The sequence below is a fragment of the Narcine bancroftii genome, chromosome 3 (genome assembly GCF_036971445.1).
Source record: "Narcine bancroftii isolate sNarBan1 chromosome 3, sNarBan1.hap1, whole genome shotgun sequence".
NCBI lineage: Eukaryota > Metazoa > Chordata > Chondrichthyes > Torpediniformes > Narcinidae > Narcine > Narcine bancroftii.
Window position 1 is genome coordinate 191,963,459 of NC_091471.1, and position 27,067 is coordinate 191,990,525.

Genomic DNA, 27,067 nt, shown 5'->3' on the forward strand with positions numbered 1-27,067 from the left:
ACCACCTTCAATACTCAGCAATATATAGTTGGAACACGATCCCCACTCTCAAATATACAGCAGGTTGCCAATGCCCTTACTTTGCCAAATCAATCTCCAAATCCCTTGCTATATATGACACATGCTACATTAGATCCCTTCCCCTTCCCCTTCCCACATCCAGTGTCACTCTGATCACCACAATAAAAATCTCACTTTGGTGGAGGATTTTCTGTACTATTGAATGTTATTTATATCAATAGCTTTAAGATTGCTTTTAGATACTTTCTTTTCTATGTTTCTATAGCCCAGTGAACCAAGTAAGTTGAAAGAGAACATGGAAACAGGAACCCTTGCAAGTTGAAGGAGAACATGGAAACAGGAATCCCACCAAGAGGAAAGATAATGCCTCAGCCCTGACCAATGGAAAGGGGGCAAAGGAACCAGGGCCTTTTTGAGCTGGAATCCAGCACCCAAACTGGTGTCCCAGTGAGTGGGAAGGAAATATGACTCCAGTGATTGGGAATAGAATACAGGAACCGAGACTGAAGACTTGGAATGGAACATGGCAAACATTACCTGGTAAGCCACATGTTGAACCATTGGGATATGAACACAGTCAGCAGTTTATCAGTTTCATGATATAAAGAATATCCTGAATCAACACAACCAGAAACTTCTGGATGGCCAATTTGACTCTTAAAATAATCCAACATAAATTCAAGGCATTTGTTTGCATAACTTAATTTAAAAACATTATTGAGATTAAGTTTAAAGTATTATAGAGGGCAGTTGTGGCTTTCTTAATGTTAATCAGTAAAATAATCCCTGACTTTTCAGCCTAATTTTCACTTACCCTAGCTCCTAGCATAAAACTCCCCTGATTAGTCCCAGTGGTGGTACAACTTAAGAAATTCAACTTTTCAAAGATGTTTAATGTCGTATATCTGAAAAAAAAATCATTTAGCAGTTAAGTTCATAGTACAAATTTATTGTCTGAGTACATGTCGAGACATGAGAATCTTTTTTTCAGTGGTCCAGCAGAATTTCTAATGTGGGTAACTGAAAACTATACTCAAAGGAAAAAAGGGGGCACTGCTAGCGAAGCAGTTAGCGCAACACTATTACAGCACCAGCGGCCCGAGTTAGAATCCAGTGCTGTCTGTAAGGAGTTTGTACATTCTCCTCATGTTTGCTTGGGTTTCTTCTGGGTGCTCCATTGTCCTCCACCTTTCAAAATGTATGGAGGTTGCAAATCACTTGAGTGTAATTGGGTTGCACAGGCTTGTGGGCCCGAAGGGCCTGTTACCATGATGCGTGTCTAAATTAAAAATTTAAATTTAAAATGTAAACAAACTGTTCAAATGCAGATGTAGGTATCAATATACAACAATCTATAATGGAAAATTAAACAAGCACTTACCTGTGCGAAATTTGATGATTATTATTTGAGCAATGGGAGTTGGTGAGTCAATGTGAAATCCCATCCGCCTGTGCACAGCCACTGAACTTAAATGAGCTAAACTAAACAAACCAACCATAACACAAACCTTTAACCATAAACAAGAAAAAAAGAGGGGAGGGAGAGGTGGGTACATTGACTCACCAACTCCCATTGCTCAAATAATAATCATCAAACTTTGCACAGGTGATCTCTGGATTCTTTGGTATATTGTTTTCTGTTATTTTATTTAATATCTGATTGAGATCATCCCAAAATTTTTCTACTCTCTCACATGTCCAGATTGCATGAATTGTTGTTCCCCTTTCTTTTTTACATCGAAAACATCTATCAGATACTGTTGGGTCCCATTTATTTAACTTTTGCGGTGTAATGTATAGTCTGTGTAACCAATTATATTGTATCATACGCAGCCTCGTATTTATTGTATTTCTCATCGTTCCAGAGCATAACTTCTCCCATGTTTCCTTTTTTATCTTTATATTTAAATCTTGTTCCCATTTTTGTTTAGTTTTACCATTTGTTTCCTCATTTTCCTTTTCTTGCAGTTTAATATACATATTTTTTATAAATCTTTTGATTAACATTGTATCTCCTAAGTAACATAAAAAATAAAGAATTTGGAATTGACTTGGAGGATGCACAAAAAAGATTTGTTAAGATAGCCCTAGCTGTAGCAAAAAAATGTATTATGTCAACCTGGAAATTGGAAGATAATTTGAAAATACAACAATGGTATATAGAAATGAATAAATGTATTCCATTAGAAAAAATAACATATAGTTTAAGAAATAATATTGAAATATTCGAACAAGTATGGGAGCCTTACATTAAATACAATAGCGAAAACCTACCGGGAACAAACATTACCTAAGTTGATGGAAGGAGAAGAGAAGAAAAAAAATGGACTCAGTAGAATTTCTGGTGTATTTTTGTTGAATGACAACATTGTCTAACTGAAATAATGCAACCTAGATTGTATAACTAAAATGGATGAGAGGGGGGAGGGATGGGGGGGTGGCTTGGGAGGAGGGAGGGGGGAGGGAGAAAAAGTCACTGTAAATGTGTGGAAAAGAAAAAGTGTATATCATGGCTATTGTGATTTATGGTGTGAAAAATAAAAAATTAAAAAAAAAAAAAAAAAAAAAAAAAAAAAAAAAAAAAAAACTTTGCACAGGTGAGTGCTCATTTAATGCTCCATTTTTCTTCTCAGTGTACATTGGTTCACCAATGCGAGAGTTTGTAGCTCTATGGTTTATCCCCTTCGGGTGGTCCGACAGTGCATAATCAGTTCAATGGGTCTCTGGTCTGCAGCCTTATTCAATCTGCCATGTGTAGAAAGAAGCCGTGAAACTCTGCCCCTCTGAATTTAAAGGCTTATTGTAAAACCTATTAAAGGTTCTCTCATTACTCCATCCCGCCTGGCGGAGGATATCCCATATAGGGGCCTTGGTCTTATTGGCTGCCAAGGTTGCCGTCTCTCTAGTTGAATGGGACCCAAACTGAGAAATATCCACTCCAGCCCCTTTCGTGACTTCCAGCAGCCATCTGGCCAATGTCTGGGAGGTAGCCCACTGATGTATTTTTTTTATAACATATAAAAAGGTATTTCTCATTTAGCCTAATATGTTTTGTACATACAACGCATCTTTTTAAAGAATATAACACACATAATCTTTCATCTTCCCCATATGCATACAATGAAATTCTGTCCCAATTCTCCCTTGTCTGTTATGTTTCAAAATGTCTGTAACTTGAATGCTTACACAGTCCTCCTCCCAACGGATATAGTCCATATGAATGCAAGACAAAGCTTGTACCCTCTGGGCTGATGTCAAGGCCACTAGCATTATCATCTTATGGGATAGGCTATGCAAATCCAAACTGTAAGTTGGTGACAATAGTTTTAAATAGTCCAAAACAATCTTTTTGTCCTAAATTTCCTTATATCGGGGTACTGGATCAGGGGGTGGTTCATCATCTCATGCTCAGAGCTCAGGAGTATCAAGAAAGTAGCCCTCTTTGCTGTTTTCACCATTGCTGCAGCTGGCCGCCTGCACATAGAACATATCAGTTAGAAAACTCAGTACAGCTCTGATAGAGGCTGACTGTTCATTCAGTCCGATTTGGGCACAGTACATTTTCCATTTCCCCACATGGGGAGCATACTGTTTCTGAGTAGACTTTATCCAAGATGCCCACAGAATGTCCAAAATTCTAGGCTGCAGAGCATTTATGTCGATCCTTTCTCTCTGATCCAGCAACCTAACAGACTTAGTGAGACAATGGATGAGATATCTTTGACACCGGTTGGATTAGCAGACCTTTGTTTTTTGTGAATACCAATGGACTCCCGACCATAAGCCTAAGGAGTTCGGGAAACCAACATTGGGAAGGCCAGTTAGGCACTAACAATAATCCTGAGGCACTGTCTTCCGTGTCTTATTCAGGCACTTCACCACCAAGACGAATGGGGGGAAACACATAACAGTTATATTTTGATGGCCTCCGCTTGGGGATCCAGCAGCCAGGACACAAACCTCAGAACCTGGGCATTAAGTCTGGATGCAAACAAATCTATCTCCGGCATGCCAAAGGTATCTCTTTTTTTTAAATTTATTTATAGCATCTCCATACATTAATTTCAAATTGACTTAGTATAATATTACATAATAGATACTAAATAATTTTCAAATTTTCACCCCCCCCTCCCACCTCCCCTAACCCCTTAGGAAACCACCTTGTGGTGGTTAATTCCCAAAAACCCAAATGGGTGTGGTATAAACCACAAGTGGCATATGAGTTTCGGGAGCAGAAGTACCACTCCCTCCCCCCCCCCCCCCCCCCCCAGGCAGACAAAATACACGTATAAACCAAAAAATCATCATTTCTTATATCCATAAAACCCCGGTCCATCAATTTAACCAATCTTATTCATAAACTCTTTTTTTTGAAAATCCAAACTTGATATTAAATTTTGCACCATTTCCACCCTCCCAACACTGAGTTAAACATTGTTTACAATCAATAAAAGCTTTTTTTTAAATTTTTTTTTCAAGTCTTCCTGAATTTCATCCACTGAATTAAAACACCTCTGAACATCCCAGTTCAACACCGAATCTTCCATTCTTCTCAGTCTCAAGTTGAATTTGTAGCTTACTTTCAAAAAAAGTTTTTTCAAATCTTTTAAAATTTTCTTGAACATAATTCCTTCGGTCTTGATCTTCTAAAGCATCAATGTTATTCATAAGTTCTTTCTTCTATGTTTCCCAATTTAATATCAAATTTTCCACTTTGTCAATCTTCTCAATGTTAAGTTGAAATTATTGTTTATTTTCAAGAAAAACTTATTCAAAATTTTTAACTCTTCTTGGACATTGCTCCTTCGACTTTAATTTTATAAATCATCAATCTTGTTCATAGTTTCTTTCTACTGAGTTTCCAAATTTAATAAAGTTTCCGTTTTTTCCAATTTTCTCAATATTAAACTGATCTTGTTGTTTAGTTTAAAAAAAAACCTTTTCAAAACTATTAAAATCTGTTTGCAATGTATGCATACTCACAGATAATAAATTCACTCTTCCAATATTCCATCCAAAAAAAAATCACTGATAAACCTTATTGCAGGTAAAGGAGTTCCATATATATGTTTATCTTCAGAAAATATTTCAAATATTTCAAATCAACATTCGTCGCCATCTTTCAAAAAGGAGTCCGAAATCAACTTTAATAAGTTCTGTTCTTGAGAAAATTCCAGCACCAACTCCGGCTCTGTCTGAGCAAATAGGTCAAATTTCTTCCAAAGTCAAAGAATGTAATTTTGTTCTGTATTTATAGATAATAAGTTCATCCTTCCGATATTCCATCCAAAAAAAATCACTAATAAACTTTAATGTTTTCTGGATTTTTAAAACTCACGGGCAACCAATGCCAATTACTGCAGTTTATCTTCATAAAACATTTCAAATCAATATTCATCACCATCTTTCAGAGGGGTGTCCAAGGCCAGCTTATCCGACAGTCCAATTAATGAGCTCCGTTCTTAAGAAGATTCCAGCCTTGACTCCGTGGTTCTGTCTGGGCAAGTAGGCCGAGTTTCTTCCAAAGTCGGAGAGTGTAGTTTTGTTCTGTATTTGAACTCTATTTTCCTTAATCTTTGTTGCCATTTTAAACTAAAAACAATTGATAAACAAAACAAAGACTTTTAACAGAAAAGAAATATTCTTAAAATGGGTATTTATATAACTGCCTGGGGGAGACCGGGAAGGCATGTCCGCTCCCTACGCCATCTTGCCACGCCCCCCATGCCAAAGGTATCTCATAGCCATTTAAAATATTTCTTACCCAGAGTACACTCAGTGCTATCATTGAATTTTTTGGATATCAGGTCAGCCTATGTGTTGATCCAGCCCAGTAGGTAGGCGGCAGTAACCCAGATATTTCTTTGAATACACAAGTGCCAAGTCTCAATGGCTAACTTGTTACAGGAGGCAGATTTGAGACCTCCCATATTATTTTTTTTTATTTTTTTTATTTTTCACACTATGAACCATACTGAGCAAAATACATACAGACATTTTCCTCTTGAATATACACAGTGTCATTTTCTCCCCTTTTCCCCTCTCCCTTCCCTCCCTCCTTCACTCCCCCTCCCCATTCATTCAACGTTCAACCTATATGATACATTAAACCCGTTAAACAATCTCGTCACACAATAAAAATAAACAAGAAATTTGTGTCCTCTACTTTTACATACTGGGTCAGTTCATTTCGTTGTCTTCTCCTTCTGTCATTTTAGGTGGTGGAGGTCCGTGGTAGGATTTATCTATTGTGTTCCATGTATGGTTCCCATATTTGTTCAAATACTGTGATGTTATTTCTTAAATTATGTTATTTTTTCCAATGGAATACATTTATTCATTTCTATGTACCATTGCTGTATTCTCAGGTTATCTTCTAATTTCCAGGTTGACATAATACATTTTTTTTGCTACAGCTAAGGCTATCATAACAAATCTTTTTGGTGCTCAATCCAAATCGAGTCAAAGTTCTTTATTTCTTATATTACTTCGAAGAAATATCCCTGGATTTTTTTGGTATGTTGCTCTTTGTGATTTTATTTAATACCTGGTTTAGATCTTCCCAAAATTTTTCCACTTTCTCACATGCCCAAATTGCATGTACTGTTCTTCCCGTTTCCTTCTTACAGCGAAAACTTCTGTCTGATACTGTTGGGTCCCATTTATTTAACTTTTGGGGCGTGGTGTATAGCCTGTGTAACCAATTATATTGTGTCATGCGTAACCTCGTGTTTATTGTATTTCTCATAGTTCCGGAGCATAGCTTTTCCCATGTTTCATTATTTATCTTTATGTTTAGATCTTGTTCCCATTTTTGTTTAGGTTTACAGCTTGTTTCCTCATTCTCCTTTACTTGCAGTTTGATGTACATGTTTGTTATAAATCTTTTAATTATCATTGTGTCTTTAATCACATATTCAAAATCGCTTCCTTCTGGTAACCTCAGACTGTTTCCCAATTTATCCTTCAAGTAGGTTTTCAGTTGGTGGTATGCAAACATTCTATCGTGAGTTATATTATATTTGTCCTTCATTTGTTCAAAAGATAATAATTTATTTCCTGAAAAACAATTTTCTATTATTTTGATCCCTTTTCTCTCCCATTCTCTAAAGGAAAGGTTATCTATTGTGAAAGGGATTAGTTGATTTTGTGTCAATATTAATTTTGGTAGTTGATAATTTATTTTCTTCCTTTCTATATGAATCTTCTTCCAAATGTTGAGCAGATGGTGCAATACTGGTGAATTTCTACGTTGCACCAACTTTTCATCCCACTTATATAGTATATGTTCTGGTACCTTCTCCCCTATTTTATCTAGCTCTAATCTGGTCCAATCTCCCATATTATTGAGGTAGGCCACTGCTGAAGTGTTATCCAACCTCAGCAGTACATGAATGTCAGCTTCTCTCACACAGAAAAACTTTAGTGCTTAAAAAAAACCCACCAGCAAAGGTTGGCCACTGCCCCCGATTCCCACCCCCAACAGAGGTAGATTGGTCTTGCTGCTCCTCAGCTGGGATGCAACACCCTGGCAGGCCCATTAGATTTTTGATGCTAATGAAGTGCTATGGGGACTCTTCTCAGAGGCCTTCCTCCTCGTGCTCTTGCCACCCTGCCTCTGTCCCAGCCCCTCATCGTGACCCGGGATCCTCCCGCTGGTTGTCCTAGACCTTTTTCTATGCACCTACACCTCTGGAGGGCTACATCAGGGCCTCCCCACATCAGGACTCTGCAACCTCCCACTGGCAGTCCTGGAATTTTTATTGCTCACCTCCTTCTCCAGAGAGCTCGTTCGGGGGTTTGACTCCATTTTTGTGGATCACTTTCCTGTGATCTCCCTCAGCTCCTGCAGCTCTTACTATTTTTACACTTTTTTGGGGGTTGCTCTACTTCGATTCCCCACTGATTCAGCACGTTTTTTTTCTCCTGCTCTAAAAACACGTGCTGCTCCTCGCAAGTCAACAGATGTAATGGCTGCGCATGCACGGATGGGATTTCACCAAAGAATAATAAGTAAAGAATAATAAGTAAAGAATAATAAGTAAAGAATAATAAGTAAAGAATAATAAGTAAAACACAACTCCTTAAATGAGTCTCCATATGAGTATATTGTTCAGGAGTTTGATAGTTGATACTCATCCCATTATAATATTTTTAAAGTCAAATTAAATCTGGCTTGGAGGGAATATAAAATAAAAACATCACTGTTTGACCTGCTGAATTTCTCCAGCATTGTATTATTATTTGGAGGGAGCATGGACAAAAAGAGGTGACTGAACCCACTCTTATTTGTCAACCATACAATACAAATATCTCTTCCAATATTCCCACCCAAGTCTGGACATGGGCATCTACTGCTTCATCAGCCAATCCATTGACAATGGAACTGAAAAGCAATTGTTTCTACTTTGATCCTACACGAGGGAAGAACCAGCAATGATAAAGTATCTCAACATAGATGGAGAACATAATCCTAAAGCATGAGTTAGTTCATGATGTGTCTGTAAAGTGATGTGGAGACATTTTGCAATAGATTACAATTCTACTCCTGCTGGTGACCGACTACACCTCATGAATTACCAGTTTTGGGCTGTTAGGTGTGATTCAAATTAATGGCAGTCTCATTCAAACGCATTCATCGATATCGTCAACAGCCCAGTTCAGGCCTTTCAGGCTAGAATGTTGTACAAACCCATATATTACACATTCAGATGGACCCTTCCCTCCCTCACAGCTGATAATTCTCCATTTTCCTTACATCCATGTGCCTATTAAATGTAACTATGTATCAGCCTTAACCACTACCCCTGGCAGTGCAGATAGGGTGGCCATTTCAAGGGAGGGAGGGAGAGGGTGTGTGTGAGTGCTCTGATGGAGTACAAGATGGATTGGTGACAAAAACACAAAAAATGTCAACAGGGCTGCCTCTGAAGTATCCCCACTGGAGAAATATGACACAAAAATCCTGAACAAGTTAATCACTTAATGATATCTGGCATATTTTTATTTTTCAAACCATTGATGATGACATTTGTGTTTTCTGGAAAACCAATTGTAAAGATGTTTAAAATATCATGGACATGTTGCATGAGCAACATGTCTTACCTTCATATTTCTTAATGGTCTTAACAGAATAATAAATTAATTACATCTTACTGCACTCTCCAGAATCTATCTCAAGAGCTGTCCCTAAATCAAATGTTATTGCTTGTTTTGCATCTCCGTCTTACCCAAAGTATAAGTTTCACAAAGCCAAGGGTAGGAAAATTGTCAGGGTTCAATTAAAGCTTGAAATTGGAGTCACTAGCCTCTTTTAAATTGCAGTATATGAGTTGGCCTCCTGGGGAAAAAGTGCTGGAAGCACCTTTTAAATGCAGGGGGATCTACCCAATAAAGTGCCAACCCAGCGATTTAAGGGGGATCCCACCCTCCAATGACATCATGTACTCACCAGAAGTACTGCTGGATGTTTGGATGCTGGCTGCCCGGGGAATGCACGCACAGAAGCATTGACGTCACCAGAAGAAGCGGGTCAGCTGTTTTGTTTTTAAATCGCCTGTGGATGTAAACTAGGTACGTTTAATTGGGTTCCCTGACCACCTCTGAGGTAGACCTGGTTGGATTCCGATGGGGTTGACAAGGTCAGACCCTTTCTAACTGCACGTAACTGGGGCGCTAACCAGGTAAATTGCCCGGTTAACTGCATTTTACACGGCAGTTTGAAAGGGCCTAATGTATCCTGGCTTTGAGAATGTTAGCAAGCTTTAGATTTGTTTGCATTAGCTCTGGGAGAGCTCTGTGACGCTGGCACAATCAATTGCCATATAAAGCCATCTTAAGGGTTACTTTCTCTCTCATTCAATTAGATATGTGATATGAATAAGGTACTGTACATTAATGCAGGATAATTAAAGAACCAGTTGAAGCTGACAGTAATTATAGGCTGCGCTCAACTATCTTTAGTCATTTAGATCTTCAAAGAGGCTAAAGCTTGGTAGGCATAGTGAGCATAAGAAGTAAATTTCCAATGAAAATCATTCAAATTGAACCTTCAATTCAGTAACATGAAAAAGAAATAATTACTGGCTCAGCTAGTCACACTTTGCATGAATGACTGAGATAGAGATATTTAACATTGCTGAGTTCATTGATCCAAAAGTAGATGGGAAATTGTATGTGACATGCAAGAAACCTACCAGCAAATAACTCTATAATTGATTGGCAAATGAGGAGGCCATGCATTTTCAAAGTTAAATATAAAATACAGATTATTTCTTAAATCAGGATGGATCATGAAATTACTGCAAGCAATAAAAATGTAATGTTATACAAATAGGTCTTTCTACAAGTGGGTGAGTGTACTAAAGTTAAAAAGTCTTATTGCAATTAATTGTCCAGATTTTACAACCATAAAACCATAAGATATAGGAGCAGAAGGTGGCCACATGGCCCATCAAGTCAGCCCCATTATTTCATCATGTGCTAATCCATTCTCCTATTCAGCCCCTCTCCTCTGGCTTTTCCCCATAAACCTTGATACCCTGACTATTCAGATACTGACCAAACTCTGCCTTAAATACACCAACAACTTGGCCTCCACAGCCAAGTGAGGTAGCAAATTCCAGAGATTCACCATTCTCTGCTAAAGAAATTCCTCTTCATTTCTATCTTAAATAAACACCCTTCAATTCTGAAGTTGTGCCCTCTTCATCCAGATTACCCCACCAAGGGAAAAAACTTTGCCACATCTACTCTGTCCAAACCTTTCAACATTCAAGAAGTTTCTTTGAGGTTCCCCCTTCATTCTTCTGAACTCCAAGGAGTACTGTCCAAGAGCTGCAAATGTTCTTCACATACTAATCTCTTCATTGCAGGAATCATTCTTATGAATCTTTTCTTCCAAAAGTTTAGCCATACGCTAATTGAGGTCTTACTAATACCTTATAAAACCTCAACATCACAGCCTTGATCTTATATCCTATTACTCTAGATATGAATGTCAACCTTGCATTTGTCTTCTTTGCCACCAACTCCACCTGGAGATTAACCTTTAGGGTAACGATGCACCATCATTAATCACAAAAGACTGAAGTTGTGAAACTGATAGGCTTTTATTAACAAAAGACTGGAACAGCTGTCAACCTCATAGATTGATCAAGGCAGAGTGGAATGGGGAGATCTGTCCCGCAGGCAGCAGCCAATCATAACATAACAGTGGTTTACCTCAGGTATCCTGCATGAAGACTCCCAAGTCCCCTTGCACCTCCAAATAATAGATTGCCCTTTTATTCCTTCTACCAATGTGCATCTCCATAAACTTTCCAAAATTGTGTTTCATTTGCCACTTCTCCTAATCTATCTAAGTCTCTCTGCACCTCTCTGTTTCTTCATCACGATCTGGTCCTCCACCTATCTTTGTATCATCTGCTAATTTAGCCACAAAGCCATTTATTCCACAATTCAAAACATTAACATACAATAGAAAAAGAAGTGGCTCCAACATCGACCCTTGTGGAACAGCACTGGTAACCAGTAGCCAACAAGAAAAGGATCCCTTTATTCCTACTCTGTTTCCTGCTGTTCAGCCAATGCTCGAACCATGCTGATATCTTTCCTGTAAACTTGTTAAGCAGCCTCAAGTGGAGCACATAATAAAAGGCCTTTTGAAAATCTAAATTTACAACATCTATTGCATCTCCTTTGTTGAGCCTACTTGTAGTTTCCTCCAAAAAATTGCAGTAGTTTTGTCGGGCAAGATTTTCCCTTAAGGAAACCATGCTGACTTTGGCCTATCGTGTCAAGCATCTCTTGTGACTATTTCTTGAGGTCAAGGATGATGGTCTTCGTTCCATTGATCCCATAGAGCGAAGATGTCTGTGCGTGGATTTGTTTAAAGTGTACTTAATGTGGCTGACAAAGGAGATCAACTGCAGTATCAGGTCTAAAAGGAATAAGTATAAAATGGCAAAGCAAAGTGGGAGGTTAGAGGATTGGGAGGCCTTTAAAAACCAACAGAGAGAAACTAAGATATTCAGATCCAGAAGCAGGTGGTTGTGAGCAAATTGTTAGAACTAAGGCCTGATAATTCCCTGGACCTGATGGGCTACATCCCAGGGTGCTTAGTGAGGTTGCTCTGGAAATTGTGGAAGCACTAGTTGACATTTTCCAAAGTTCTTTAGATTCCAGGGAAGTGCCTGCAAACTGGAGAGTGGCTGATGTTGTACCACTTTTTAAGAAGGGAGGGAGAGAGAATACAGGAAATTATAGACTGGTCAGCCTGACGTCGGTGGTGGGGAAGATATTGGAATCCATCATTAAAGGAGAAATAGGAGAACACTTAGGAAGGAATAATAGTATTGGTGCTGGTCAGCATGGGTCCCTTAAAGAAAAATCTTGCTTGACTAATCTCCTGGAATTTTTCGAGGACATAACAAGGAAACAAGAAGGATGGACTTAGGAGAGTCAGTGGATGTGGTGCACTTGGACTTTCAGAAAGCCTTCGATAACCCACAAGGAGGCTAGTTTGCAAAATCAAGGAGCATGGTATTGGGGATAGGGTGCTGTCATGGATAGATAATTGGTTGAGAAATAGGAAACAAAGAGTTGGGATAAACGGGTCATTTTCTGGATGGCAGGATGTGATGAGTGGGGTCCCGCAGGGGTCAGTGTTGGGCCCTCAGTTGTTTATCATTTACGTAAATGATTTGGATGAGGAGATAAATAACTACATATGCAAATTTGCAGATGACACTAAACTGGGTGGTAGTGTAAAGAGCAAGGAGGATGTCAGAAAATTGCAAGGGGACTTGGAGAGTTTAGGGGGATGGACAGAAAGATGGCAGATGAAGTTTAACATGAGTAAATGCAAGGTTGTCCATTTTGGAGGCCGAAACAGGAGAGCAGAATATTATTTAAATGGTGTTAAGCTTGGGAGTGGGGTAATGCAAAAGGATCTGGGCCTACTTGTTCACAAGTCATTGAAAACTAGCATGCAGGTTCAGCAAGAGGTGAAGAAGACGAACGGTATGTTGGCTTTCATAAAGAGGGGATTGGAGTATAGGAGTAGAGAAGCCCTCCTGCAGTTGTACAGGGCCCTGGTGAGACCTCACCTGGACTATTGTGTCCTGTTCCGGTCCCCATATTTAAGAAAAGACATACTTGCTATAGGGGGAGTGCAGCGCAGGTTTACAAGGTTAGTTCCCGAGATGGCAGGATTGTCATATGCGGATAGGTTAGAAAGACTCGACTATATGCGATGGAGTTTAGAAGGATGAGGGGAGACATGATCGAGGTATTTAGGATTATCAAAGGGCTTGACGGGGTGAAATCAGAGCACATATTCCCAATGATAGGTGAAGACTAGGACTAGAGGGCATAGTTTAAGAATACAGGGAAGGCCATTTAACACAGAAATTAGGAGAATTTTTTTTACCAAGAGAGTTGTGGAAAACATTGCCTCAGAGGGCAGTGGGGGCGGATTTGTTGGATAGATTTAAGAGAGAGTTTGATAAGGCTCTTGAGGGCAGGGGATTTAAGGGTTATGGGGATAAGGCTGGAATTGGTTATTCAAAGGGAAAGATCAGCCATGATACGATAAATGGTGGTGCTGGCTTGAAGGGACAATTGGTCTACTCCAGAACCTATTGTCTATTGACCACACAAGTTTATCCACCACAACAAGGTAACAATCCATGGAGAATTGTCATGCACCTCTAGATACTCTGTAACCCCATCCTTAAAAAATGACTCCAACAACTTCCAAAGCACTGATGTTAAGCCAAAAGGTCTATAATTTCCTTTCTGCTGCCTCCCTCCCTTTTTCAATAGCAGAATGACTTGCAATTTTCCAGTCCTCCAGAACTATTCCAAATTTAATCAGTTCTTGGAAGATCATTAATAATGCCTCCACAATCTCTATAGCTACCTTTTTCAGAACCCAAGGGAAGATTCCATTTGGTATGAGAGACTTATCCTTCCTTGAACCATTCACTTTCCCAATCACCTTCTTTCTGGTAATCATGATTGCTCTCACCTCTCTTCCCTGACACCCTTGAAAATCAGGTATACTATTTAAAAAAGTGGTACTCAACCTTTTTCTTTCCACTCACAGATCACCTTAAGTAATTCCTAAGCCATCAGTGCTCTGTGATTAGTAAGGGATTGTCTAAGGTGGTCTGTGAGTGGGAAAGAAAGGTTGAGAATTACTGCTCTAGACCCAATAGTTACAGAAATATTTTGCTTGAGAAAAATGGTCATTGGCCCATTTCCTTTGGAGTTATGAAACCGTGTACATAATGATACAATTAGGTACAATTAAAAGGGATGTTTTCAAACTTTTTCTTCCCACTCACATTCCACCTTAAGCAATCCCTTACTAATCACAGAGCACCTATGGCATAGGGAATACTTACAGTGGTATGTGAATGCAAAGAAAGAGATTGAGAGCCACTGATTTAATGTTTTCCATAATGAAGACTGATACAAAATACTCATTCAGTTCCTCTGACATCTCCTTGTCTTCTATTACAATTTCTGCAACATCATTTTCCTTCAGTTCTACATTGATTCCTGCCTCTTTCTTTACTCATACAAACTAGTTTTAGTATACTTTTTTTTTACATTAATTTGCTAAATTCCTTTCAACGTTCATCTTTTCCTTCCTAATCATCTTCTTAGTTGCCTTCTGTATGCTTTTAAATGCTTCCCACTCCTTTATCTATTTTATAAAGTCAGTTATTTTGATATTAACTGCATTAAAGTAACATACCTTGCAGCAATATTGATGACATCCAAGGCATTTAAAAAAATCCATAGAACAAGAACTCATCAGGTTTTGCAGTGACCAAAGGAGGTAAAGGTATATTACTGATGTTTCAGGCCTGAGTCCTTCTTCAAGGTATGAAGGCTCACACCTGAAATGTCAGTTATATATCTTTACCTCCTATGGACACAACAAGACCAGCTGAGTTTCTCCAGCATTTCTGTTTTGACTAGAATCACAGTGTCTGCAGATATTCATGTTTCAATCCATAGAAAATAAAGCAGTACAGCACTGGAGCAGAATAACAAATCCATCAACTCCCACAGTTATCTCGACTACACCTCCTCCCGTCTGCTTTGTGATAAGGATGCCATCCCTTTTCCCAGTTTATCTGCCTCCACTGCATCTGCTCTCAAGATGAGGTGTTCAATTTTAACATTTCAGAAGAATTTGGACAGGTCCATGGAAGGGAGGGGTTTGGAGGGCTATGGATTGGGTGCAGGTCAGAGGGACAAGGCAAAAAAATGGTACGGTACAGACGACAGAGGCCGAAGGGGCCTGTTTCTGTGCTGTAATATTCTGTGGTCCTATATCGTTCAAGCAATGTGGCTTCCAAACTACTGTGGCCAATCCAGCCATTTCCTGCTTTTGGGATAAATCACGATGCTGTGACTCTATAAAAAACCAACAAACTTAGCTGGTACCACAACATCCACAGGAAGTAAAGATGTATAACCAGCGTTACGGACCTAAGTCCTTCTTCAATGTATAAGCAAAGAGCAGACAGACACCTGAATAAAAAGTCTGCTGGAAGAGGGAAGAAGGGCAGAGGGAGGAGCACCAGGCAACAGGGAAAAGGCCATCATCGGACATGGATAGGAGGATGGGAAAGGAAAGGTGAGAATTGACCAAGGGAGTGGGGGGGAACTCTTTGAATGCAGAGCTGGAGGAAAGGAGACAGAGGGAATAGGAAAGAGAGAGACAGGGGTGGGGAGTGGGGGAAATAATAACCAGTTAAGTCAAAGTTAAGCTATCTAGTTGGAGTATGCCAAGATGGAATATGAGATGTTCTCCCTATTTGCAGATGGTCTCCATCTGGCAGTGCATGTGACCATGGGCAGACATGTCAGCAAGTGAATTGGGTAGGGAATTGAAATGGATGGGCACTGGGAGATCCCCAATATTACAGCGAATGGAACAAAGATGCTCAACAAAGGGATTTCCCAGTTTGTGTCCCGTCTCCTCGATGTAGAGAAGGCCACATCTGGAGGACCAGATGCAGTAGATTACCCTGCAGATTCACAAGTGAAGCATTGAAGGGAGAACTGGATGAGGCATTCATGGAGGGATACATTCCTGAGGAAGGTGGAGAGGTGAAGAGAGGCAAAGATGTGTCTGATGGTAGAATCACATAATAGGTGACAGAAAAGGTAGAGGACGTGGAGCCATGTGGGCTGGTAGGTGAGGAGAAGGGGAAATTATGTCCTTGATGTGCATGGGGATGGAAGGGAGCAGGGCAGATGTGTGAGTAATGGAGGATATCCCAGAATGTCCAAGTTGATGGAAGTAGAAGAGAAGCCATGCTTTTTGATGAAGGAGGATTTCACATGGAAGACCTCACTCTGGGAGCAGATATGACTGAGATGGGAGAATTTCAAGAAAGGAATTGAATTCTTCCAGGGGACAGAGTGTGAAGAGATATCGTCAAGGTAGCTATGGGAGCTGGTGGTTTTGTAGAAACTGTCCATTGAGTGTTTGAAAGGGGAAAATGTTGCTGGAGATGGAACATGAGAATTTGGGATCAGGGTGGAAATTCGCAGCAAAGTGGAGAAAATCAACAAGCTCATCATGGGTTCATGAAGCAGCATCATGTATTCATCAATGTGTCTGGAGGAAGAGTTGAGGAGCCTTACCTGGGTAGACGCAGCATAGAAAGCTCCACATAGCCAACAAAATGTCTGGCATAGTTAGGGCCCTTGGCTACCGATGTAGAGAAGGCCACATCTGGAGCACCAGATGCAGAGGGTGATCCTGCAGATTCACAAGTGAAGTGTTGCTTCACTTGGAAGGACTGTTTGAGGCCATTAATGGTGGTGAGGGATGAGGTGAGCACGTAAATGTACAATTTCTTGAGGTCACACCATTTTAACTCCCCTTTGCATTCCCACTCTAACCTTCCCTGGGACTTTTTCATTGCCAGAATGAGGCACAATGTAAATGGGAGGAATAAAGACCTCATAGTCTGCATACTAGTATAAAGCCTAATGATTTGATCAGTGAATGTTCTAATTTCAAATAATGAGTCCCTTCTGTCATCCTCTGCACCCCTTCCAGCACTGGCAGTCTTTGTCTTCTAATCAGACCCTGCCTACCTACCCCATTGTTTTTCTGGGTTCATTTTCCCTTAGTCTGACATCTGAAAATCTTCTCCCTCTGCCTGTCAAATCTTCATCTCTACCAGGTCCACCAATTCAACATGGGTCCCTGTCCTGCTTCTTCCATCTTGTCCTCCTTGCACTGGTTCCTCACTCTGCATTGATGATGGGCACCACCTGAAGCTTTGAGCTTGCTCTTTTCTCCCACTGATGGTGTCCAACCCATTCAGTTCCTAAAGCAGATTGTGTTCAGCTTCAGATTCCAGCATTTGCACTCTCATGTATCTCAAGCACAATTCAACAAGCCAAATTAAACTAAATCTCTGTGCCAGGTAAGTGGAAGACCTTCAAAGGTGAAATTTTGAGAGTACAGAGTTTGCATGATCCTGTCAGGATTAAAGGCAAAGTTACCAGGCATAGGGAAACTTGGTTTTCGAGGGATCTAAGGGATCTGGTTTGGAAAAAGAGAGAGGTGCACGGCAGGTAAAGATAACTTGGAGCAAATGAGATGCTTGAGGAATATAAAACTCCAAGAAAAAACGTGAGAAAGAAATGAGGAAGGCTAAAAGAAGACATGAGGTTGCTTTGGCAGACAATGTGAAGGAAAATCCTAAGTAATTCTACAGGTATATTAAGAGCAAAAGGACAGCAAAATTAGTCCCCTTGAAGATCAGAATGGTCAGCTATGTATGAAGCAGAAAGAGATGGGGAAGATCTTAAATAGTTATTTGCATCAATATTTACCCAGTGAACTGGCAGGAAGTCAAGACAAATAAGGAAAACAAGTGGTGAGGTCATATAACTGATATAGATTAAAGAGGAGGAGGTGCTTGCTGCTGTAAAGCAAATAAAAGTGGATAAATCCCCAGGGACTGACAATATATTTCCTTGACCATTAAGAGAGGCTAGTGTAGAAATTGTAAGGACTCTGGCTGAAATATTTCAAATGTCCTTATCCAAGGTCCAATCCTGACAGGAACATACAAACTCTGTACTCTCAAAATTTAACTTCGCCGAAGTAATGATAGTGATCATGGTTGCAATGCAACTAGCAATGCCTTGCCATTTGATTATACTTGGCTGCAAGTTGGGGGGCGGGGGCTGACACACAATATGGAGACTTGCAGCCTCATGACATGCCTCATGGGCTGTTTATATCAATTTTAAAGTAAAGAACCTTTTCCTTCATCCATGTGTTGTCTAAAAACTCACACATATGAATACAAGATGAAACATGATGTCAGAAGTGGGATGAAGGAAATTAGAAGGAAATACTTTAAAATCTAAAGTTAGAAACTGATCAGTGAAGAGAAACTAACAAAGAGAAAAATGGAAGGATTATATCCACCAGCAAAACTTCAGCTGACGGGTAATGTGGCTGAAAATTGGAACAGATTTAAATAGCATTTTGGATTGTATTTAGTGGCAGTCAGAGATAACAGGAAAAGTGATAAAGTGAAAGCATCAGTTTTCTTAAATGTCATAGGTGATGAAGCCCTGGAGGTGTTTAATAACTTCACATTTGCTGTTGAAGGAGACAAAATGAATCTGGAAAAAATAATGGAACAGTTTGAGGCATACTGCATACCTAAATGTAACATGGTGTTTGAGAGGCACAGAATTTTCACATGTATACAGAAAATGGAAGAAAATGTTGATCAGTATGTGACTGAATTGAGAAACAGAAGCAAAACATGCGAATTTAGTGGACTGACCGACTTGCTGATGAAAGACAGTCTTGTGTGTGGTGTTCCAAATAATAGTCTAAGGGAAAGACTGTTAAGAGAACAAAATCTAGACCTGGAAAAAAGACACAGCACTCTGTAGGGCTACAGAAACTGTAGAAACGCAGGCAAAAGAGCTGTTCAGTGAAACTAGCTGCAACATGGATGCAGCGAGTAGAGCTAGAACAGCATAAACTGTTTAACTAAAAGCACGACAAAGTGGAAAGAGGTATGGCCAGCGAACAAAAATGAAAAGGACAATTGAAAGTCATGTCGTGGATGTGGTACACAACACCTACCAAAAAAGTGTCCAACATAGGCAAAACATGTTATATGTGCAACAAAAGCAACCATTATGCCTGTTGCTGTCGGAACCAAGTGCAACAAAGCAAGGTTCATGCAGTAGATGAAAGGAAGATGGAGAAATTCTATGTAGATGTTGTGACTGAAAACAAGAAAGAAAACAGAGACTGGAAGGTGAGATTAAAAGTGAATTACACATATATTTCAGTTAAATTGGATACTGGAGCAGAAATTAATGTAATATCAGAGACTGATTTTAAGAAGATTAGACCCAGATCAAAGATGTATGGAACAAAAGTGAAGGTGACAGGATATTCAGGTACTGATATACCAGTGCAAGGAGAATGCATGGTCAAAGTAAAACACAAGGAAAAAGAACACATGCTTGCATTCATTGAGATACCAAAGGATGTACAGGCCATACTAGGTTTAACAGCCTGTGAGAAACTGAACCAGGTGAAAAGAGTCCTCTTTGTGGAAACCAAAGGAGAGACATTCTATGATGAACTCATGAAAGAGTACAATGAGCTATTTCAGGGTCTAGGCTGCCTTCCAGGAGAACACATGATCAGAGTGGATAAACGTGCCACCGATAATACATCCGTGCAGAAAAGTTCTATTTGCTCTTCAAAAGCAACTAAAGGCAGAGTTGGACAGGATGGAAAGACTGAGCATGATTCAGAAGATAGATGAGCCAATGGAGTGGATCAGTTCACTCGTTGTTGAGGACAAAAAGAATGGAAAGCTTAGAATTTGCCTGGATCCATAACATCTAAACAGAGCAACAAAGAGAAAACACTTTAAGCTTCTGACACGTGAAGAAATCATGTCACAGTTGGCAAATGCAAAGCTTTTCAGCAAGTTAGATGCATCATCATGATTTTAGCAGTTAAAACTGGATGAAACAAGTTCAAGACTGTGCATGTTCAATAGTCTATTTGGCAGATACATATTCCTAAGGTTACTATTCGGAATTGCCTCAGCTCCTAAAGTGTATCACAAAAATATCCATATGGTCTATGGAGTTGATACCTCAATGGATGACATTATAGTGTGGGGAACCATGAGAATGGAACATGATGAGAGACTAAGGAAAGTGCTGGAAGCAACAAGGAAAGCAAACATGAAGCTGAATAAAGAGAAATACCAGCTTGGGGTCACAGAACTAACATTTGTAGGAGATATTATTGGCAATGAGGGCATCAGACTAGATCCCAGAAAGGTGTCGGCCATTTGGAACATGCCAAGGCCACAATGCAAAAAGGACATTCAGAGGTTTAATGGAATGGTCAACTATATGGATAAATTCATATCCAACCTCTCAGAAAAAATGGTTCCATTGAGAAGACTAACAGAAAAGAACATTGAATGGAAGTGGAGTGAACTAAAGAAACTGCTCACAGAGGAACTAGTTCTGAGGTTTTACAACCCAGCGAGACCCATCAAGATATTACCAGATGCATCACATAGTGAGCTCGGTGCAGTTCTTCTGCAAAAATATGATGACTGGCAACTCATTGCGTATGTGTGACGCTCAATGACAGATGCGGAGATGCAATACACTCAAATTGAAAAGGAGTTTCTCAGCATCACATATGCCTGTGAAAGATTTCATCATTTTGTGTCAGGACAAGCAATCAGTGTAGAGACTGACCATAAGACCTTGACTGCATTGTTCCAAAAACCATTAAATGAATGTCCACTGAGAATATAAAGAATGATGATTAGACTGCAATGCTATACACTGAATGTGGTGTACACTCAAGGTAAGCTAATGTACACAGCAGACATGTTGTCTAGAGCAAAATGGATGAAGACATGAATGCTTTCATGGACATGATCACACGTGCACTGCCCATATCAGATGCAAAAATGGAGCTCATAAAGTCAGAGACAAACAAATATGAAACACTGAGACAACTGAGAAAAAACATCTTGGACGGATGGCCTAACATGAAGCAGGACTGCTCACCTGACGTTTCAGAATACCGGAACTGCAGGACTGAAGTATCAGTGGTTGAAGACATAATCTACAAAGGAAATAAAATCCTTATCCCAAAGAGTCCGAGAAAAGAGATGCTAAAAAGGATCCATGGAGGACATCTCGGAATCGAAAAGAGTAAGAAAAGAGCACGAAAGGTGGCCAAGAATCAACAATGATATAACAAATGAAGTGTCAAACTGTACAATATCTGGAAATATCTAGCAAACAATCCTGCAGAACCACTAAAGCCACACCCAGCACCATACAGACCTTACCAGAAGGTAGACACTGACCAATTTGAATGTCAAGGGAAGGACTATCTTGTAGTCACAGACTATTACTCCCTGTATCCAGAGGTGATTAGGCTGAACACCACCACTGCAGATGCTGTAATAACAGGTATGAAAGCCATATTCTCCAGACATGGCATGGCAAGCAAGGTCTTCACAGACAATGGACCCCAGTTTTGCAATTTGAAGTTCAGACAGTTTGCCAAAGAGTGGGACTTTGTACATTCCATGTCCTCATTTTCCATACTCCAATGGTTTAGTGGAAAAATCAGTACAGTGAAAAGACAGATGAACAAGGCAAAAGACAGTGAAACAGACTTCTACCAGAGCATTCTAGTATACCGCACAATGCTGTTCGAATGTGGTATGTCCTTATGGGACATAAGCTTAGATCAAATCTACCCATTCATGAGAACCTCCTAAAAACAAAAGACCGGGTGAAAGTGAGGAAATTCAAAGAACAACAGAAAGAAAAGCAAAAGTATTACTTTGACAGAAGAACAAAAAGCCTATCAGAACTCTACACTGATGACCAAGTAAGGCTAAAAAACAAAACAAACTTATGGACTCGGAAGGGAACTGTCCTTAGTGAAGTCCAACCAAGATCATACTCCATTCAGACAAATGAAGGTGCTGTTCTGTGAAGAAATCATTGAGATCTTCAAATGGTACTAGCCACAGTACATGGAAAGACGGATACTGTTGAACCACCCGAATGCACATCTGAGAAATCATCATCTGAGACAACAACTCAGATTCAAGGACAGTCAATCAGGAGATTGTCAAGACATGTGAATCCTCCTAAGAGACTCATTGAGCAAATTTAAAGATTCCTGTTATAGAATGAAGTAGTGCTATCTTATTCACTCTTCAAGTTTTAGTGTATGTGAATGTGAACACACAAAACAAGTTGAAAAAATGTTAACAATGTTGATAATAATGAAAATGTAAGTTCCTGGTGTTAAAGTTAAAATTGCAGTTATACAAAGAAAACATGTTAGTTAAAAGTAAGCTACTTTTTTTGTAAGAAAACGAGATGTAATGATAGTGATCATGATTGCAATGCAACTAGCAATGCCTTAAGGATAATAGTTCCAGTTTGATTAGACTTGGCTGCCAGCAAGGGGCTGACACACAGTATGCAGTATCTGTAATGGAGGCTTGCAGTCTCATGGCACGCCTCGTGGTGATGTTTATATTAACTTTAAAGTAAATAACCTTTTCCTTCATCCATATGTTGTCTTAGAACTCACACATATGAATACAAGATGAAACAGGCGGGTAGCTCATGTTGTTCTGCTCTTTAAAAAAGGCTCTAAAAGTAACCCTGGAAATTATAGGCCGGTGAGCCTGATGTCACTAGTACCTTAGTTTTTGTAAGTTGCTTTAAGAGAATGGAAATACAAGTATTTAGAGAGTCAAGGACATGATTAGGATTGTCAACATGGCTTTGTGCATGGTTGATCGTGTTTAACAAATCTGATGGAATTTTTCAAGAAGGTTATCAGGAAAGTTGATGAAAGGCCGTGGATGTTATCTACATGCAATTTAGTAAGGCCTTTGAAAAGGTCTCACATGGGAGGTTAGTCAGTAAGGTTCAGAATCTTGGTATTCATGTTGAGGTAGTAAACTGGATTCAACATTGGCCATGTGGGAGATGCCAGAGAGTGGTAGTAGATTATTGATTCTCAGACTGGAAGCCTGTGACTAGTGGTGTGCCTCATTGTTCAGTGTTGAGACAATTGTTGTTTGTCATCTATGTCAATGATCTGAATTATAATATGGTAAACTGGATCAGCAAGTTTACAGCTGACACAAAGATTGGAGGCATTGTTGACAGCGATGAAGGTTTTCAAATCTTGTAGAGGGATCTGGACCAGCAGGAACCATGCACTGAAAAATGGCAGATGGAATTTAATGTGGGCAAGTTTGAGGTGTTGCATTTTGGAAGGATAAAACAAGAAAGGATATACATGTCAAATGGTAGGACATTGAGGAATGTAGTAGAAGATAGGGATGTAGAATACAGATACATAGTTCCTTGAAAGTGGTGTAACAGTTAGATAGGGTAATAAAGAGAGCTTTTGGTATATTGGCCTTCATAAATCAAAGTATTGAGTATAGGAGTTGGGATGTTATGGTAAAGTTGTATAAGACATTGGTGATACCAAATTTGGAATATTGTGTACAGGATTGATTACCTAATTACAGGAAAGATAGCAGTAAAATTGAAAGGGTGCAGAAAAGATTTACTAGGATGTTGCCCTGTCTTCAGGAACTGAGTTACATGGCAAGGTTAGGACACTTTTTCCTGCACTGTAGAAAGACGAAGGGAGATTTGATAGAGATATTTAAAGTTACGAGCGGTGCAGACAGAGTAAATTTAGGGCAGACTTTTCCCACTGAGGGTAGGTAAGATACAAAGCAGAAGACTTGGGTTAAGGGTGAAAGGGGAAAAGTTCAGAGGAAACATGAGGGGGAACTTCTTCACATAGAAAGTGGTGGCAGTGTGAAATAAGCTGTCAGCTGAAGTGGTAAATGCGGGATTAATTTTAACATTTAAGAATTTGGACAGGTATATGGATGGGAGGGATTTGGAGGGCACCTTGATCATCTTGGGCACCAGTAAAATATCATTTTGATGCAGATGTGGTCCTCTGTCCATTGTAGCAAGAGGTTGAAAATGTTTGCCAAACCACCAGCCAGTTGGTTGTGCAAGTTTTAAGAACTTGGCCAGGTACACCATCTGTGCCAGACACTCTCTGAGGGTTCACCCTCCTGAAGATTATTTTCCTGCCACCCCTGGTGAGTGGAAACACAGACATTCCATAAGTTGTAGGGGCTTGTGAGGGCACATCATTGATTTTCCCTTTGAAGCAAGTTTAAAAAGTATATGGAGCTTGTCCAGAAATGATCCTTCACAGTTAAAGGGACCTACTTGTTTCACCTTGTGAATGCAATGGCATGAGCACCCGGATGAGACTCTAACAGTTTTGAATTGTCTTGTAATATTAGAAATGACCTTCTGGAGGTTGCAGCTAGAGTTCCTCTATGTCTCTGAATTGCCTGATCTGAATGCCACAGATCTGGTCTTCAACAGGTTGTAGATCTCTTGGTTTATCCACAGTTAGATTACTGACAGATAGATTTAATAGGAATGCAATCATTCATGCATTATTCAATGACATATTCATTCAGGTTCTCCATCAAATCCTTGAACATGGCCCAGTCGGATGCCTTCAGACAGGCACTGAGTCACTTTCCTGCCTCCCAGAACCAGCTCTATGATTGACAACTCAGGCTTAATTTCTGCCCAGGGATAATTTTGAGCGATGGGCACTCATCAACTGGGAAATAAATAACATTCAAATTAATTTCACAGGGAGTTGGCAACGAGTTTCATCTTGTCAGGCCGGTTAGATTTAAATACAGAACCTGGAGATGAAAGGTCACAGAGCTACCCTGATAGAAGTGAATCAAATGAGACCAGATTCTTTATAATATATGAAACGATATTTAGAAATGAAGTAGTTTTGCTCCACTCGATAGAAACCTCCATTTCAATTTATACTGATGTCGAGCACTATGCTTACAAATTGAGTTCTAAAATTTATTCTATCTTGTCAGAATTGGATTTATGTTGCCATATTTCAAATGAGATGAGCAAGGCCAGGAAATAGTAGTAGACATTAGACTTAAGCTTATCACCTAGATTTCATACTTTAGTTGTTTTGACATGACAGACAGAAATATTTGAGAGTATCTCAGGAAGTTTAATACAGTTCATAAATTGTCCATGAATTTGTGGAAGCATCAGTTATCTTTAAACTAAGTTAAGAGTTTCCCTTAAACTGTGTTCCTTGTGACAAAAAAAAATGAAGTGATATGACCTCAGGAAGCCTTGCATTACTAAATACAGTATGGTTGAACTTGATCATATTATCAAATGAGACAGATATCATTCTGTATTATGACCAAGGCTTGCTATTTAAATTTATTTGGTTTCTATCCAGAATTATTATTAAGAAATCATGTTTAATTAACAAATATGGATGGATTTGAATTATATTTATATTAATTTGAAATAGGTATATGATATGACATGCTTTTTTGCTATATTAGTAGACTTTGTATGTAGAATTAATGTTAAACTCAATTAAAATATTTAAAAAAAATAAATCTTGCATGCTTCCTACCAAGTTAGGACCTGGACAGAAGTGATCAGTAGCTGTGATGCACGGCTGCAGCAGTAAGCAGACACAAAACTCGAGAAAGACTGTACAACAGGTTTTATTCAATTAAAAGTCTCTGGGAGACTTTACTGTGGGAGCTGTACTGGTGGCTCCTGAGTGACTGCCTCAGGAGGGGCCGGCTCAGGATTATATCCTGGGCGGTTGATTGACAGCATGCCGGGTGGAGTTAGGTCTATTCAGGACGGCTGATTGACAGCCGGCCAGGTGTGGTCTACCTCCGGTGATCTTCCTGCAGGTACAGAGATCGTCCCCTGCAGTAGGCTAGTGGTGTATCACCACAGGAGTATTAAAAAGGAACTCACAGAGTGCAGTGGGCTAACTGTCTGGAATCAGGAGGGACATTTGTAAAGAGGAGTCTGAAAGAAAGGAATTGGATTGTGGAGACATTTAGAATATTATGCTGTTCTATTGGCTGAAAGTGAGTTATATTTTTGGATTGTGGTCAAGTGTTGTAGAATTCATAGCTTAAACTTTGAGTAAATACAAACCGAACCAAGGATTTTCATGGCATGTTTCCAACCATGAATCAGGAAAGCCTATATTTGGAATCATGCCCCTTCTTCTTCTGTAGCCCTTCTGCTCTTCTCTTCTTTCCTTTTTGACCTCTATCCCCTTTTCTTGACTCCGATCTGACCCACCCCAACCCGGCCCAACCCCAACCATTCTCATCTCCTCTTCTTTTTAGTTCCAACCCCCTCCATCCCTGCCTCCCCACTAGATTCTTCTGCTCAGATTCCCCTCCTCCCCCCCTTGGGTTCAATGTGGTCTCTTTGAGTAGTCATTTTTACCTCATCAGATTCCACACTGGCAGCTGTTGTCTTCATATCGCTCACTCCAGACTGTGTAACTCATCTTCCTTTGCTTCCCTTGCCTTTTCCACCCTTCGCCTGGCCTCTGCCAACCTACTGCCCCTGTCTGTCATGTCTCACCTCTATCTGGTTCACCAATCACTTTTCCACCCCTCCCACCCTGTTCTCCTTACACTAGCATCTTTTTCACATTTCATCAGCTTTGGCTCTGAACATCAGACCCTTCTTTTTCTCCCACTGATGGTGCTTGACCCACCGAGTACCTCCAGCAGATTGTGCTTAGCTTATGGTCATTGAAATGCTTTGTATACTTATACTGCATGGGCTCAATCAGCAACGAGAGCTCATTTGTGAAGAGCCAACCATTAAAATGTTATGATCCCAGCCTTAACGTTTGTTTCAAAGATATTTCAGACATAGCAGGATATTTGATCACTACTTCAGAGTCCTGTTTTGAGGTGTTAGAAACACTTCCAGATTCTCTCTTCTTCTTGTTCATTTCTTTGACTAAGCTTTTCTCTCGTCTCTTGTCCTAATTAAAGTCTAA

General features: G+C 39.7%; 1 protein-coding gene across 6 annotated transcripts in view; it reads right to left on the bottom strand.

Annotated features, from left to right (window-relative positions):
- Positions 1 to 1,185: 1,185 nt before the first annotated feature.
- The window catches only part of trmt44 (tRNA methyltransferase 44 homolog), a 121,560-nt gene continuing 95,678 nt past the window's right edge, over positions 1,186 to 27,067 (bottom strand). For 2 of the 6 annotated variants that reach the window (XM_069926159.1, XM_069926157.1), the window contains exon 16: positions 1,189 to 1,300. The gene's annotated coding sequence lies outside the window, so the exon portion shown is untranslated. Of the gene's footprint in view, positions 1,301 to 27,067 lie in introns of all 6 variants that reach the window. The other 4 variants (XM_069926161.1, XM_069926165.1, XM_069926162.1 and 1 more) reach the window with 4 other exon arrangements.